Source organism: Cryptotermes secundus, unplaced genomic scaffold (genome assembly GCF_002891405.2).
Source record: "Cryptotermes secundus unplaced genomic scaffold, Csec_1.0 scaffold1907, whole genome shotgun sequence".
In the NCBI taxonomy this organism is placed as follows: domain Eukaryota; kingdom Metazoa; phylum Arthropoda; class Insecta; order Blattodea; family Kalotermitidae; genus Cryptotermes; species Cryptotermes secundus.
Window position 1 is genome coordinate 32,951 of NW_019733348.1, and position 18,910 is coordinate 51,860.

Genomic DNA, 18,910 nt, shown 5'->3' on the forward strand with positions numbered 1-18,910 from the left:
GTTCAACTGAAAAATCCACCTCATCGGTACTCGAACCCGTGACCTTCCGGCTTGTAGCATACTGCCTCAACCAACTACGCTACAGCGTGCTTCTTGCGAAAAGTAAACAAATCAGAACAACATTTTCAGATGCAAAAGAACACTGCTCTCGGTTCTCCAGTGTGCCGCCCATTAACTTCCATTCTTTTGCATAAGCTATGAGTGTCAGGACCTAATCTCAAGAGCAAACGTCCTGAAGATGCTGGCCTACCGTGCGACGGACATCTGAACACGGTTATGAGACGGCAATCGATGTTGACAAGGAAGTCCCAGTGACGTACGAACAGTATTTCATACAGAGTTTAAAGGTAAGCATCTGAACTATTCACATATCAATTTTTACATGTGTAGCTACAATGGTACATCAGTTATCGTTATGAAATACAAAGCTAAATACAGATTTCATACAGCCGCCATGTTGTTTTACATTCTACAAAAGACTGCACATGTCCTACACGTACACTGTTCAAAGATCTGGTAGGATACATAATTTTATTAATCCTGTATTAAATGGTGCCAGTGTTGCTAGCACCTCACAAACCATTATAAACTGTAGGGAATTAAATATTATTAAGGTGAGATAACCTCCAATGGCATAACGTTATCGAGGTTTAAGAATATCAGTCAAATGGTTCACAGGTCAAAAAGTTCAAAGGGGTACAGACAAATAAAAGGGAAGGTGACCTCAGAAGCTTACATTCCTAGATGAAGTAAGGGAACTAGGATAAGTATATCCTTTTCCAGAAATGTAGAGACAGATCAATTCTGAGATGTGAGTCCGTGTTGTCTGCTGGATAGCAACCGACATTTCGGACGAATTTGTTGTCTCTACTTTCAGGGATGGAGACAGTGCTTTCATTAGACATATCGGTAGCTATCTACTAGACTACATACAGCCGTACCCCAAAACAGTAATCGTCAGTCACAGCCGCAAGAAACCCAAATTTTGCAATATGAGCCTACATAGATGGAAATTTGTTGCAGCAATAATGGATATTGGGTCAGACTCGGAGATTGTGTACTGTATCTCGCACATACAAGTGTATCTCTTTGCCGTTCATATGACAGTCCCATCAGACCTTAGTGTCAATAAAATTCCTCGGGATTTTTACCGTCAGAATTTATTGCCTGTTGTATATGTCGCTGTCGTCAGACGTGACAGCACTAATGTGTTTAATGGGACATAAAATGGCGCTAAAAATTACCCTAGCTGTGAAAGTTATAGATCCTACGGGATTCTTGCGATATCTAACGTCAGAATTCATTACTTATTGCATAAGTTACCATTGTCGTACATAGGTGGCAGCGCTAGTACGAACACGTGAAGACGAGTGGGTAAAATGGCAAGTTGTTTTTTTTTTTACTGAATAATGTGATGTTATACTTTGGGATAAATATTAGAATAACTGTTTCCGTAACACATAATTAAATTATATAAATTTGTGACATTGTTGAAGGCAATTACGACTGTGAGTGTTGTGGTGTGTTGCATTATCCGCAATTCTTCCAAACTGAGACACGGCTGTCAGACCCAGAAGAAACTAAAATGTGAAGGAGAACGAGGTACGAACATCATTGAAACTATTTCGTTACTACAATTATTGTACAGTGTTAGTAAACGTATATTTTAATTTAAACTAATTGTTTAGCTTACATACAGACAAAAATATATAATTTAGAATGTTCAGTTGCCCCTTCTCTTCTGTAACATTCATAAGGAAGTGATTCAATTTTACACTCGTTAAGAACAGAAATAACTTGCTACAGTGCTGAGCTGCATTTTGTCAGCAACCGGTCATTAGCCATGCAGCCCCTAAACATAAATTACCAATTGACTTAATATTTAAAGCAGTAGTTTTCATAACCTTGAAACACTAATTTTGCCAGAAACGACTACCACTGAATACAACTGTAGTGGAGATTTATGTATTTCGATCCCCACTCTATTTAAATAGCAGCCAAGGACGCCTGCAAAGCAGACAATTGTTTAGACTACACTATACATCCTCTGTGCTGTTTTATCTCATTGTGATCATTATCATTTGCAGCCATGTAACAAAAGTTTTATTTTGTACTAGGAACAACAGTGAACTTGTGAACTGAGAATTCTCTGTAGAACTTTAAGAGCTTACTTTGCTACTTGCAGACTTTAGTCCCACATATTATATTCTTGTTAATATCCCATCTAATTTAACATAGATTTAGAATCAACAATAAAATGGAATTTAATTCACGGGTTTACAGGGTGGATCCGCACACTAGGAATCATATAATGGAGACATAGCCAAGCAAATTCCTTTGTTGCATGAAATTGTAAATATGTTTGTTAATAATATTGTTATTATTATGAATTTGTTTATTTTTTGGAAGGGCACATTATATAAGTACAGAATGTATAGATACTAAATGTGTCAAACAGTACCTAAGAATTCTAGTTCCTTGGTTTTCGCAGCTGGAGCTTAATGTGTGGTTTCCCTGCCGGGATAGCTCAGTCAGTATAGGGATGAGCTATGGGCTGAAAGGCCAGGGTTCGATTCTTTACCACAACGTTCAGACTGACGCTGGGGCCCATCCAGCCCACTATTGAGTGGGTACACGGGGATGAACCGGCCGGGGCGTGAAGCAGACTAGTCACCTCCACATAGTGTCTAGGTCAAGAACTGTGCAGCTATACCTCCCCCCTCCCATATGTCTTGACGGTGTAGTGCTTAAGCACTCGGACAACTTTACCTTTTAACGTTTACCTTCTTCACTCGGGAAAAAGGTCGCGCCGAATATCGAGGGTTTTATAACGTTTCGACAAACCATGCAGTTGCCATCTTTAGGGTTAATGACTTGGATGGGTTTTGCTAGCTCTTTCTACCACGTACATCTCTTGTCATGGCCACCAGGTGACCAGAATATTTTCGGTCCTATCTTTCATTAACCAGTGATCGCTGAAACAGTGCTCATAGTTATCTTTTCATTGACCACGTGGTTGCTCCCTATTGGTTAGCATCTAGCTCCTCTCTTCCTCCAATCACGGCAGCAGTCCGGTACACTACTTAATGCAAGCGTTACATAAAAGCTGTTAAATCCCTTCTAAAGTCATTTCAAGGTACATATTCCGAAACGCGGCGTATTCCCGGAAGCCAAAGCCATGCACAAACTCAGAATATTTACCATCACAATGTTTGGAATTGTTGACTTGTAATCAACATTTCATATTGAATTTGAGGTATGTTTATGAATACCACATTTGAGATATGTAGCTCCAGTGGCTTATTATAGGTCACTAAGTCGCAATCAGATCGAAAGCGAAATATCTGTGCCATGCAATTGGCGTGTTGTGGCCTTACATTCCATTAAGAACTAATTTCATAACAGTTGCACATTTTTCTTTTACCGTCTATTACCGCACAGCATTTCAGGCGCTAGTGTCGCTCCCACCACGAAAGTTCGTCTGTCCGTGATGTTGTTATTATTCGTTGCTAGAAATTCCGTTTCCTTAATGAAATCTGGTACACCGCTGGTTCGTTCATAGGCTGTAATAGACTAATACTACGTGCAGGTTACTGTACAAAGTTCCAGACAATTTCTTTTGTGCCGTCTCCAGAACTAGACACTACAATGCAAACGAGAGATCAAATATGAAAACTGAAGAGTTATGTCTCCTGAGATATGACGCCATGTATCATGGTGAAGTCAACCCGACTACACGGCGTTACATCCCAAAGGATGGAACTCTTCATAATCGCCGCTGTGAGAACCTCATATCCTACAGAATACGAAAATTATTTTTATGTTATAATGAATTTATTATAAGGGAATAAAGGCCCCCACTTTCGGAGATTGGAAGTTCCTTGATGGGAAAATTTGATGTTTATCCTTTGTTTATTCTTGATTTATATAACGACTCTTTCAGTTGCTAAGATTACAAAGCTTCGAATTAACTGATAAGTTGTGAATATAGAATACAGTGTTCAGGGCATGTAGCACGAATGAGGAGAAAAGGAATGCATATAGGATATTGGTGGGAAAGCCAGAAGGAAGGAGACCACTGGGAAGACCAAGACGTAGGGGGGGTGGAGAATATTAAAATCGATCTTAGAGAGCTAGGATGGGATGGTATGGATTGGATTGATCTGGCTCAGGGTAGGGGCCAGTGGAGGGCTCTTGTGAACATGGTATTAAACCTTCGGGTTCCGCAAAATGCTGGGAAGTTCTTGAGTAGCTGCAGAATTGACTGCTCCTCAAGAAGGGCTCAGTTCCATGAGTGAGTGAGTGAATTGTTAGGGCTCAACTTATAAAGTCAACTTACAAAGATTGACAGTGTAGCAAGGTAGTAAAGAGTAGAAGCCTTTGTGAACAATAATATTAAAGTTGAACTCACGTATAAATGAGTGATATATCAGTTGACGACATGTAGTATGGTGAAGTCAACACTTCGGAGATCGCGAGCTCCTGTCCTGACACATACATTCTGTAAACTACGTATGTTTACTGATGCTCACGCATAACCCCTCTCCCCTTGGTCCTACCGCCTTTGTGCGAAGGGAATTAGGAAGGAAAATTGCGTGAATTACATTTAACGATGCTCCTGGAGTGAATAATTCTTTGTATCAGTTACGTCTCATCAAAGAAGGACTATTATAAAGTGATATTCACAAGTGCGTGTACATCTAAGACGGAAAAGAATCTCTGTTACGCCATAATTTACCTCATATTGAGTACAGGAAGAACGAAAAACATTTTGCATCTCTTGAGTAACAATAAAATTCCCTGTTCCCTGGGCACGTATAGAATACAGTGATTTAAAACGCTTTAAGTATTTTCTCGTTGGGAGTCAGTAAGATACACAATGTGTAATAAAAAAAAGTAAAGATATTCTTGTACCAGGCCATGAAGGCCCATAGTATTGTGAGAGGTTGAGGTTCCCACATCTTCTAAACAATCGGCTCACAGATGGCGGTAAGGTTGTCAGCCTTACGCACCCGCCGCCCTTTATCCCCCCAGGAAGATTCCTCGTATTCATTTCCGTTAGACGCTGAGTCCACCCGAGGGCCATAGTGCGGCCGGAAGGATTAGATAAATTGGAAAAGAAAATCCAACTAATCGGGACTCGAACCCGCGACCTTTCGGCTTGTAGCATAGTGCCTCAACCAACTACGCTACCGCGTATCCCGCATCATGTAATACGAACTCTTAAATTCAAGAAAGGTTCTTGTGACGTAATGTGATACCTAGTGATATGACACGTTGCTCTTTCAGAAACCGTATAACACGGAATACTTTTGTTTAATTTTGGTTAGGCTACGTCCAAACGTGTATTTCTCTCCAGCAATGTCAGGGAGTCTATGGGTCTCCATCCTACTGTGTTGTATATCTCGGTCTCGTGACATTAAGGGATGAACGCAGAGAGCAGGGTGCTGAGAAGATTATCTGGACCCAAGTGGGGTGCAATAATAGGAGGCTGGAGAAATGTGCATAGTGAGGTAGTAAGACAAAGAAGTAGGTGGAGAGATAATATTAAAATGGATCTAGGATAAATAGGATGAGGTGGAAAGGACTGAATTGATCTGGCTTAGGATACGGAACAGTGGAAGGTTCTCGTAAACACGGTAATAAACCTTCTCCTTCCATAAAATATTTGGACATTCTTGAGTAACTATGCAACAGGCGGATTCTCCAGAAGGACTCAGCTCCAGGGAGTTGTATTATAGTTAGGGGTAGTGTCGAAGTCAAGAATACGTGGATCTATACATCCACTCCACCGAAAGTCATCATTAGTTAAGCACAGGAACAGTTTTACCTTTCCATCACTGGAACCTATGTTTCACTTCATTTGTGACCATCAACACAACTATATACTTGGAACTAAATATTTTTATTTTTTAAATTAATTCCACCACATGTTTCGGAACGTTCAGTGAAATTAATTTTATTAATACAAATATCTATCACCAGGAAAGATTGTTGTGTTGATGGTCACAAAATGGGTGAAACATGGGTTTTACCGATAACCCTACGATATCAAGATGTCTTCCTCCTTCTGAAGCGATAAAGAACTTAGTGTTGCACCTGCTGACTGACTGGATCTTTGCTGAGTCACGTAGCTGAGCTCTTGCCTGCACATTTGACTGTATGTCTTTGTTCCGTCTGTGGTTCGTACTCTTGTATAATTTAAAGCTAGTCCTTCATGTAGCATTAAAAGAAATAATACGGTTTTATAGCGCCTGTTAGAAGTTCCAGTACCTTTACGTGTTATGCAATTTCTAAAGTGTCCAGAACAAGAATGTAAAATGTCACCTTGTATTCTTGAGACAAACTGTCTTCGGTTGAGTCAGAAGCACAAAATATAAGTTTTCTCGGTGAGGATCGAGGGTTTAAAACTTACTGTTTCACAGGAAATTAAATGTATCCCCATGCTTATGTAATTAAGCACTACGCCAAGAAGAATTATGGCGGAGGTGAGGAATAGCGTCATCGTTCTTGACCTCGGCACTAGGTGGACGCCTCTGCCGCTTTACCCCCGGTACCCCTCAGATAGGAGGCTGGGTGGTCCGTAGAGCCGATAAACCTGTGGAGAAGAGAAAAATCTCTTTCCCATGCCGGGAATTGAAACCCGGCTGTCCAAACCACAGCCCGTCGCTATACTCCCGACTCCTCTGTTTCATAGTCAACATTAAAAATAATTTACTATTTAGTTTTTGTAATCGACATAACCGTCCGCCTCAAGGAATCAGTGGAGGGCGCTCAAACAGGAAATCCGCTTTTTACTTGAGCCTTTACTGTTCTTTACTGTGGCCTGTTCTAGTTCAGAATTAATTTCAGAAAGCAAGGATCGTTTAGATATTTCGGGATGACTTCTTATACAGGTGACCGGCTCATCGCAAGGTCAAACTGAAAATCGGTTTCCGAAATTTCTTATATGGCTCGAACACAGTTGGTCAGTTGTCAGTTCATCTGAATGAATAATCACAATTTGCATGTATTTTATTCTATCAGTGCGAATCCATTGTGCACAGTATCGCCCTACAGTACGTGTCAGCTCCGAAACGTCTGAAGCTCAGGTGAGTTTGCACCAACCCAGTGCTTGAAATGGAAGAAGAAACATGACAATGACAAAGAAAAGCGTCATTCAGAGAAGCTGTAGAGAAGATATGAGATATCTCACAGGATTTTTTTAAGCTTATAATTCAAATTGTTATGGAAAAGAATGCTATGTAAGATTTGAGGCTTTCACGGCGGTGACCATGAAGAAAGCAGTCTTCTTGGATTTGGCACCGTATATATGTGGTGTTAACCGACGTTTCGGAGGAACGTATCGCCTCCATCTTCAGGGTAGAAGAAAAAATATAAGAAATCTGCAAGCGGAGAGACCGTGAGAACCGGTAAAAGCAATACTACCATACTGCGTGTTGCGTTTCTCATTTTGGCCTTTGTGTCACTTATTTCCTTCACGACACTTTATTACGGAGCAACGGTCAGGAATTAATAGACGGTTTTAAAACCCAGAGCCTTTATGATTTTATTTATACATTTTGGTTAAGTAAGGGTCGTAAAACGCCATTGTGCATTAGTTCATTTGAAACTGAAACTCACTTGTCAAGAGAATTACTTATTGGGATTCCAGTCCTATTGTGCTGCAGCGGGTCTATGAGGGACAGAAATAAATTCACGGCTCCAAATACATGCATCTTTTCCCTCTTTATTACTCTGTTACTCCTTCGTGTTGTTTCAGATGAACCAAGCCAGGTTTCACAGTTTATTTCCGATTTATATACTCGTACTTGGGCTAACGAGTAACAGTTTCATAAAAACGACACACAAGCCGATTTACCTAATGCATTTATCGTAGTGTCACTTACTGCGCATCACATTGATCCCATAGTCGAAGACATGCGGCGTCTTGGGACATTCACAGTGAGATGGAGGGTTCGAATCCACGCTTACTTCTTTCTCAATGGCCGCGCCATAGCTCAAGCGGTTAGTCGCTGGGTCCCACCGCGGCTGCCCGGGTTTGATCCCGGGTCTGGTCAAGTGGGATTTCTGGTGGACAAAGTGGCGCTTGGGCAGGTTTTCTCCGAGTACTTCGGTTTCCCCTGCCAATCTTCATTCCACCAATTGCTCCACAATCACCCTCACCTATCATCTGGGGCTGGTACAATAGGCTAGAAGTGGTCGCAGTACAAGGAACACCCCACTAGCAATAAAAAAATACTTCTTTGTCTGATAAGTTGTCCTGTGTTGAAAGAAGCCTTGCGATGGACGGATCACACGAGGATTTCTACCATGTATCTGAAAGATTCGTACTTAAAATTACAGTTCAAAATTGAAAGGCCAGGGGCCAAGTTCATGAAAGTTAAACATGGATTATAGATTACTTTCCAAGTTATATTTATTCTTGGTGTCGATACTTTTCCCTTGGTCGCCCGGGCTCAGTCTATGAATAGTTTTTTTTTCTTTTCTTGAGACTGAGTCCATTCGGTACGTCGGCTATTGATTGGACTATTTTACCAGCCCAAGATGATAGATGATGAGTGTGGAGCAGTCGGTGGAATGAGACTTGGCAGGGCAAAGCGAAGTACTCGGAAAAAAACCTGTCTCAATGTCACTTTGTCCATCACAAATCCCACATGACCTGGACTCGAACCCGGGCCGCCGCGGTGGGAAGCCGGCGACTAACCGCCTGAGCTATGGCACGGCAGTTAAATATGGTATTTAGGATATATGAAGTAGCAGTAGGGTTTGTTTTTCACACTGTGGAATACGTATACTTTGACAAAAGTGCTGCGTCCTCGAGAGAAGACTTTTATATAGTAATTGCATAGGTCTCATCGAATTTTGATTCGTTACAAGAAACATATCTAATACAAATATACATTATCCATCGTCTTGTCTTTATCTAAAAACAACCATGTTTATTTTTCAAAACACGTTTCGGAGACGGGATTCTGTCTCCGTCTTCAGGCAAAACCTAATCAGTTGGGCCCATTCGATGGAGCTAGTCCCTATTCGGAATACGTTTTACCTGAAGACGGAGACAGAATCTAGTTTCCGAAAGGTTGTGTTTTGAAAAATAAACAGGACTGTTTCTAGATAAAGATAAGACGATAGATAATGTCCAAAAACATAATATTTGTACTACTGTACCATCATCACAAACCTTTAGAACATATCTAATGCTCCAAGTTGGTGGGTTGTGCGAAGACTGGCAAACTCCTATCGCAAATAATTACTGTCTCTCCATAATATCAGTGCTCGCAATCATGACACTCGAGAAACTAGCATAACAAAATTCATATAATTTTTTAATAAAATAAAATATCAATAAACAGTCTAAGATTGGCGTGATCTCTTTTCCACCCCCTTTTGGTGAAAATTGGTTACCAGTTTCAGTTGCAACTCGTACGCATATAGCCTTGAGTGAGCGGATTAAGAATTAGTGCATTACCCTCCGAATTACGTAACGTTCATCTCACACAAGATAGCATACAAATTGATCTAAAAATATAAATTTAACCGGTTTTCAGCGGATTGTAATTCGGTGCCAAGAAATGCACATCGCAATAACCTTCAAGTTGCCTAAATCGCAGTCATAGTCAAGTTCCAGTGACAGGGCATAATTCTGTTCAACGATAAAACTTTGACGTAAATAATACCGCTCTATGTAGTTATGATAAGGGAAAATTCCGTAATCAGTTCTTTAGAAAACAGATTTACTTAGTAAGTAGATATGGAGAAAGGAAGAACATGGCCTATATTTCGTGCCAATCAAATGCTGGGCCAGAATTGTAGTCCATAGACATCATCATCATCAGTAATCTGTCAGACGACAGGTCCACAGTCTCTTCCAAAACAATTCCTCCGCTTAATGCGATCTTGAGCTTTCTCCTTCAAATGATAGTATCCTCTTCTGTTCCCAAGGTCATCTAGCATCTTCTTTAGTCTTCTTCCTCGTCTTCTTGTCACTTCTATCCACCCCTCTATCTTTCCTTCAATAACTTCTTTTAGAAGGCAGTTTCTGCGTAAAACATGACCAATCCAATTAGCATTCCGTTTTCCAGAGACATATGGAACTGAATTTAAACGTACGAAGATATTGCACCGTCGAGATTGTGGTCTTCTGGCTTGTGATGCCGTGAAGTCTCCTAGGTGCATAACGACGGAGGAACATGTTGCTTCCTTCTTCGTGAATGCAGCCTGTGTTCCTCCATAACGTCGGTATCTGCCTATAAGACTATAGAGTGCCATGATCCAAAAACTCACAACGCCCTGTAGCATATTATGCAGATATTTAGTACGAAGAACAGATAATGCGACCATGGCATGGAATTACAGGTAAAATGCACGTTCTGATTACGGATGGCATCCAAATGCCGTCTGCGTTTATAAGGCTGGCCTACAAGGTGGGGCCTTTTCTGGAGGTTGGCCAACGCTTAAGAGGGTACACAATCAAAGATACTGGGCCCATATTTATGATTAGTTCCCGAGTCTCGCAGTGGCGAAAGCAGAAAGCGTGTTTCATATTCGGCAGGTCCTGCATTCAAATATCTGTCCCGAGACCGGCTATCCCGACCGAGGCTTTCATGGTTTTCCTCAACCCCTCCGAACAAATGCCAGAATAGTGCCTCGAATTAGGCCACGACCCCTTACTTCCACATTCCTTCCAGTTCATTATTTACCAACCATCCTACCATTCAACGCTATACAACCTAAGACATTAGTATCGTCATTAAAGAAACCATAAATGAATGAAAGTCAGTTTTAAGATATAACGCAGGACTGCATATTTTATAGATCACTAAACATGTCTTTTGGCAGATCACAGTGGCCGCGCGGTCTAATGCATGAATTGTCTTCTCTCGTTCTAACACTGGGATCGTAGGCTCGAATCCCACTCAAGACATGGATCTCTGTGTGCGTTTATTCTGTGTTTCTGTTGTCTTGTGTAGGTAGCGGCCTTGCAACGAGCAGATCTCCTGTCCAAGAAGTCCTACCTACTGTGTATAGGATTAAGAAACTGAAATAAGGCCAAGGTCCAACAAAAGGATTGTAGAGCAACAGATAGATGATTAGATGGTTAGATGGACGAATTTCACTCAAAATATTCTAATCTTCACATGGGATTTCAGTTTTTGAGGACTGTGAAGATTCAGGCTAACGACTTCTGAGATTTAACGCAAAGTATTTTGGTGGGTTACCAAAGTTTTGGAGGATACTGGTATCCCCATCTTCAGGGTATAAAAGCGTTTACAACTATTCTAAGATGGAAGCAGCAAAACCACTCCAGAATATTGGTCCAAAACGCCAGTCTACATGATGTCACAACCTAGAATACAGTAATCCTAATTTTAGTCGTCAACGAATACTTAGTGAGATAAAACCAAACTGCATTCAAGTAATGCGAACGAAACACACACGTCTGCTTACTCATACAATAGGCGGAACGTCTTCAAATGTGTCGCATGTGCTGACCTTGTCAGTGCAATAGTCTGAACACGTTCATGTATTAGCCATAAATCAATTTAGAGATTACATCATGCAAATAAATTGGGTTGTCTTTGTTCCCAGCACAGAGTTTGTCATCCATTACACAGATTATAACTGAAAGGTCGGACAGATTTTGGACATGAGTTCCACATACCAAAACAAGAAAATGTCCGTATTAGCAAGTGTCCGGATACATTTAATTTGTGAGTTATAGCTGAAAGAGTAAATTTATAAGGGTAGCTCAATATATCCTCATGGAATTCAATGCAAGCCTCGGCACGTCTCATCATGGACCGCCAAGCGGCCTCCATAGTCTAGGGGTAACGTTCCCACCTCATGACTCAAGGTACGTGGGTTCAAACTCGGCGGAGGTCGTCGAATTTTTAAGGGCGGAAAAATTCAGGGAACAAGTCCTCCGGGAGGGACTTTAAGCCGTGGGTCCCGTATCGTAGATTTACGGCACGTAAAGGATCCTCATGTTTCTAGGAGACCTCTGAGCAAAATTATTAGGTAAAAAGTTTCCCGCCCAAGTAGTTTCCAATGTCTCCGGTAGATGGGTAAGCATCGGGTACCGCAACCAGCCTCGTTGGCTGAACGGGGCTGATAGCGAGCACCAGTACTGGCAGGGTATGGAGACTGGTAGAATATTAAAGGTGGACGTACAATAGACTATTAGTTGCGGTGCATGGGGAAACCCACCCACTCCAATAATAATAATAATAATAATAATAATAATAATCATGGACCGCCGCATCCATTCCAAGATGTCGGGGTAGCTGCGGATAGTCTGACAGGTATCCACAATGCGATGGTGAAGTGTCTTCGTTGTCAACAGGAGCTGCATGAACGAGGGATTTTAAATGTCCCTACAGGTAAAAATCCAGAGAATTCAAATCTGGCGAGCGAGGAGGCCATGTAGTGGGTCCTCCTCTACCTCTTCTTCTGTAATAATAGCTGTTATTGAGAACATCACGCATAATACGGCTAAAATGTGTCTAAGCACATCACATTCGTGCTCTGACTGCCAGTGGCCCATCTTCCAGTAGCTCTGGCAGACCGTGTAAGAGGAAATCTCGGTAGTGGTAGCCTGTAAGCAGAAGTGGCGAAACATGTGGCCCTACCAGTCACAAACAGTCCCCGCATACGCATTAGTACTAAACATTTGCAAATGTCTGTACAGCAGTCTTTCAGCTGTAACTAAAAAATTACATGCTTCCAGACAAATATTGATACGGACATTTTTCTTGTTTTGATATATGAAACTCGTGTTCAAAGTCTCAATTCCTCACCAGGTTAAGGTTGTGGTAGTATACCATTATTTTCAGAGCTTCTCAAATGGCCCGAAACTTACCCCCAGGTGGTAACTTGACATCTAATGAAACAGGCAAATAGACATGTCAGCCGTTATGAATTTAATTACTGTGGCACGCGGTAACGGACGTCTTGTAGAACAGAAAAATAGGCATGTGTAACGGCTGTTTTCGATGAAGGGAAATAATGTTCGCTAAAATACTGCATATGTAAACTGTGTCAAAGGGTTTGGTGATAACTGCATCGGATAGATAACCGGTATCATCTGGCGACTACGTGTCGCCAACGGGTTCCTTTACCGCAGCAAACACTGATTGAATGAATGAATGGGAGATATTTATGTCGTGCAAGTTTTGAAAACAGACATCTCAAGGCCGTGAGCAAGGACATCGTGCAGTAGGAATCGCCACATTATGTCCGCGGGACTTCTGTGCACTTCAGGGTGGAATTCTTAGATGCCTAGAGAATTTTAAACTACGTGTATTCATAGTCAAAATTTGAGGTTCTAGCAGCGGTAGTTGTGAAGATTTCTATCTTTGGGATGTAACGCTGTGTAGAAAGTCAACCGAAGTTTCGGAAGAATTAGTCACTTGCGTTTTAAAGGTTGAATAATATGTCAAGCAAGAAACCAGCATGAAGCAGTTAGCTTGCAGAGCTCGACTTACTTACTTGTGTTGGTTGACTTTCAACGGATTTCGCGGCGCCATATCACAGGAGACATAACTGTTTTTTCTAGTTATTCCTTGATTGTTTACTGGTGATCTTGAAGCACTTGGTGACTTCCGTTCTATGAACCGAATCCCTATCCAATGCCGAGTTCTTTGAGAAATAAAAGTGTGTCAAAAAGTGTTGTAAAACGAAGTATTTTAATGTACGGAGGTGTTCGCTGTCCGTTTTAATTTACATCTTTTTTTTCGGAAGATTCTTCTGCCCCGTTCATCTTCGGCTGTTACCCAGAAACAGAAACATCCGTCGATTCCTGTCACAGAACACTCACACAGTGAAGCACCGAGGAAGAAACCTCACTACACATTCTATAAATATAAATAGCATTGAGGATTAGATAGTGTTCCTTCGTATCTTTCAAAAAAATAGTTTCTAGATTAAAGGAAGTGCCGATCACAGTGGCCGCGCGGTCTAAGGCATCAACTGTCTTCGCTCGCTCGTGGGTTCGAATCCCACTCAAGGCATGGATGTTTGGTGTGTGCGTTTATTCTGAGTTTGTGTTATCCTGTGTGTAGGTAGCGGGCTTGCGACGGACTGATCCCCCGTCCAAGGTGTTCTACCGTCTGTATAAAAAAGATTACAAAAACTGAAGAAAAGTCAAAGGCTCACTAAACGAAGTAGAAATTATAGGATATGTATGTGACAAGGTTGCCAGATTTTCAACCTAGAAGTAAGAAAATTCCATTCCGGTAAAGAGAACTACCTCATTCTTCGGTAACATAACACAAAAAAAAACCAAATCTGTGGTTTCAGTCCGCAAGCTAACTATACTGACCGAGCGACCGCCGCTTGTCGGCGAAGTTAGTGGCAACTTTAACGGATATAGGCTGTCGCGTGGTCAGCGGGTCAGCGCAACGAATCCACACGCCCGTTAATTTCCTTTTCCTAGACCGGAGCCGCTACTTCCTTGAAATAGCTCCCCAGTTATCCTCACGAGGCTGAGTGGACCCCGTTCCAGATCCACTACTTCTCATAAAATTTGGTAGCGCCTGGAATCGAACCCGGGACCTCTGAATCTGTAGTCAGGAACTCTGACCACAGATACAGAAATTAAATCGTCTACCGTCTACCACCGTAAACAAAACCTGAGCCATTTCATTCTCCCATCTCCCCCATACATTCCACATTCCCCGCCAATCTCATCTTCCTCAACAGGTTACCCTAACCTACTGTAGCGTATCTTGAAATTACGAAGCTCATCACTGTGCAGTCCTCTCCGGCCCCCTGTTACATCCTCTCTCGTGGGTTCAAATGTTTTCCTCAGTACTATCTTCACAGACATCCTCAATCTATGCGATTTCCTCAGGGAGAGGAATCAAGCTGTATATCTATACAGATAGCTGGGAAGACAAGAGATTCTGAAGTGAAGGGCAGCATTCATTCCCCGAATTCTGCTCGTGACATATTCGTGAATGTAATGTTGATATTGTGACATGTCAACGTATTGCCAGGCAATGAGATACGTGCACTCAATATCTGGATCGCCAATGGACACCGGGGCTTTTTTCTCAGGGTTAAAGCGGCCAGTACGTGAAGCTGACCTCTGGTATCCATTCAGTGCCGAGGTTAAAGACGCGTAGGGCTATAATCACTCCCTATACGCCTTAATGGCATTGTGCTTAATTAAGCACAGGGACAATAATGACATAAATGGTAACATGAAACACCAGAGGATCAGCGCGACAAAAAGTCTCACATGCAATAACAAAAATTAATCTCTAGGGAAAAACAGTAAGTGTGATGCATACAAGGAGGATTTTTAATATGTGCACTGGATCCACAGCTCTGCGCTTCACGGCGGCCGGTGCGCCGCTTGCTACGAGGCGCATATGAATTTTGCCAATGAATCTGTAGGCCTGACGGCCGATAACGTTTGGATTGAAGGGAATTAATTAACTTGAGGTCCGCCCAATGAAGTCATTTGATTTTTCAATTGACCTTCGACTCAGCCTCTAATAGAAATGAGTACCAGGAAGATTCCTGGGGGGGGGGTGGGGGGTAAGGGGTGGCCGGCGCATAAGGCTGACAACCTCACTGCCATCTCTGTGCTGACTAGAAATTGTGGGGGCCTCAGCGTCTCACAACCCTATGGTCCTCCAAGGCCTCTTACAGGGATAGTATTACCGCTTGACGGTATTATGTTATACGACGAATAGTGTGAGAATTTGTTTATGATCTGTAAGCAGTAGGCAGCAGTTATTAGATCCATTAGCCATTTGTTCTCTGCTATACTTAATTCGCAGTGTTGTACGTCATTGTGCGGTATACTTTAGAGCAACGTGTGTTTCTGTATGTCACAAATGTGGAATACGGATCTGCTGGAAAGTGTCGGTGGAAATTTCGACGTAAATTTCGTAATGAAAGTTCCCAGCAGACAAACAATTCACAATTTGGTGAATAAGCTTAGAACAACAGGACTCTTTATAGAAAAGAAACAAAAACATATGTACCGAATGCTTACCGAGAAGAAGATACATGACATAGGCGCCAGACTTGAACATACACCTAGAAAATCACTGAAACGTCTAGCTCAAGAGACTGGCGTGTCAAAATCTAGTGCAAGAGCGGCAACACAATTGCTGAAGCCATCCAGTGAAAGCTGGTGTCTGGTGTGCTGTACGTGCAAGAAGGATTGTTGTACCTCTGTTTTTAACGAAACAATTAATTGCGAGAGAGCAGAGCATTTCCAACACCTCCTGTGATCTGTGAACTGTAACTACGTCATTCCGAAAGTTATCGGCCGTCAGCCATGCTGATTCATCGGAAAAATTTATATGCGCCTCGCAGCAAGCAGGGCACCGGTCAACAAATTAAAGTACTTCCTGTACTTCCGGTATTCATATGCTGGACAGAGCCCGAAAATTCATCCGCTGTCACTTTGGTAGTACCGAAAGTACCGATGAATCGGTTGGAGGCAGGTAAAGTTCATGGTGCTCTCTATTTCACAAGCTGGGTGGGAAAATCGCATCTCCACAGTAAGTCTGTTAACAAAACATATTGACTGTGACCTGTGGCACAAACACAATTCTAAAACACAATTTCGTATCAAAGTTAGGAGACTCTGGACAAATCAAATGACGTGTCTTTCTCCTTGCAAAAAATTGCCCCCAAGATAATGAAAGGTCGCATCACGAATAAGTATCGACTTCATAAACATCTTAGACAACATCCTCCTTATTATGAAAAATCAATTACAGTTCATAAGTATATACATTAAAATATTGATATGAAGAGAAAATGATTTCATTCCTGAGAATAGACATTGTTTGTTCCTTCAAGAGATAGCATTTCTTTTTGGCTTTATTTGTCATGTGCTGTCATTCAGCGAGGAGGGAAGTACTGTACAGTATTCTGAGTTTGGGGTGCCCATGGAACTAGTTAGGCTGATTAGAATGTCTTTCTTTTAATTCGCTAATGGGAGGTGGAGTCCAGCTGGGTCCACTCGGCACGGCGGCCACTGATTAGTCTATTGTAGCCTACCCCGGGTGATTAAGATGATGCAGAATTTGGTAGAATGAAGATTGGCAGGGGAAACCGAAGTACTCGGAGAAATCCAGCCCCAGCGCCACTTTGTCCACCAAAAATCCATAGAATGTCTTTAAACGAAACGTATAGTAAAGCCTGTATAGGTAAATATTTGTCTGATAATTTTCTTATCCATATTTTTCTAACACAAGGAGATGCTTTATCGCCACTCCTTTTCAACTTTGCTTTGTAATATGACATTAGGAAGGTCCAGAAAACCAAGTGACACTGAAATTAAGTGGGTCCATCAGCTGTTGGTCTATGCTGGTGGTGTGAATCTACTGGGTGATAATATAGATACCGTAAAGAAAAACACACAAACTTTAATTGACGCTAGTAAGGAAGTTGATCTAGAAGTAAACACAGAGAAAACTAAATATGTTGCTGTCTCGTCACCAAAATGCAGGGCAAAATCATGACATAAAGATAGCTAACAGATCCTTTGAAAATGTGGCACAGTTCAGATATTTGGGAACGACAGTAACAAATCAAAATCTGATTCAGGAGGAATTTAAGAGGAGATTGAACTCGGGTAATGCTTGCTGCCATTCAGTCCAGAACCTTCTGTCTTCTCGTCTGCTGTCCAAAAACATAAAAATTAGAATAAAAGCATATCTTGTTTTATTGCGCTTCGCAGATATTTCATGTTTTACCATTTGAAGATCTGTGGCATCCCTGCGTCGAACAAGTCTATCGGCGCCATTTTTCCAACAGCACGTGCTCACTTCGTATCTCTGTGTCACATTTGGGCAATTCTCGCAATATTTCCAACTTTTTCATTATTATTATATCTGTTATGGTGATCTGAGATCACTGACCTTTCATGTTACTATTGTAATTGTTTGGGGGCGCCACGAACAGCGCCCATATAAGACGGAGAACTTAATCGATAAATGTTGTGTGTGTTAGGCAAACTTCACTCTTGTCTTATTTTAAGAAATTGCTACCGCCACCCCAACCTTCAGCAACCCCCACCCTGATCTGTCAGTAGCCATCAACATCGAAGCAAGACCTTCCATCAGGAAAACGATTACAACTAAATGAGAGCTCAGTTGATGATTAGCATTTTTAGCAATAAAACACTTTTTTTAATTGAGGTATGTACACCGTTTTTAGACAGTTGCACACTTGGCGGACTACAGTGTAGTGTAAGCATAGCTTTTATATGCGCTGGGAAATAAAAAAAAAATCGCGTGACTCGTATCATTGCGGTGATCTGTTACCGAATGTGATGTATCTCCAAAGTGTGCCTGTATACAAAACTATAATTTTGCCTACGTTTCTATAAAGGTGTCAAACTTGGTGTCTTTGAGAACAGGGTGCTGAAAATATTTGGATCCAAGAGAGCTGAAGTGACAGGAGGCTGGCGAAAACTACATAATGAGGAGCTTCATAACTTCTACTCTTCGCCAAGTATAATTAGAATGATCAAGTCAAGGAGGATGAGATGGGCAGGGCATGTGGCACGAATATGGGAGAGAAGAAATGCATATAGGGTATTGGTGGGAAAGTCAGAAGGAAAGAGACCACTAGGAAGGCCAAGACGTAGGTGGGTGGACAATATTAAAATGCACCTTGGAGAGTTAAGTTGGGCTAGTATGGATTGGATTGATCTGGCTCAGGATAGGGACCAGTGGAGGGCTCTTGTGAACAAGGTAATGAACCTTCGGGTTCCATAAAACTTTGGGGAGTTCCTGAATAGCTGCATGAGTGGCAGCTTCTCGAGAAGGGCTCGGTTCCATGAAGTTAGTGTTTTTACATCATGAGTTTTCTGTGTAAACATATATTTAACTTTTAACTATTAACTTTTGAATGCCTGAACCAATCTCAGTGC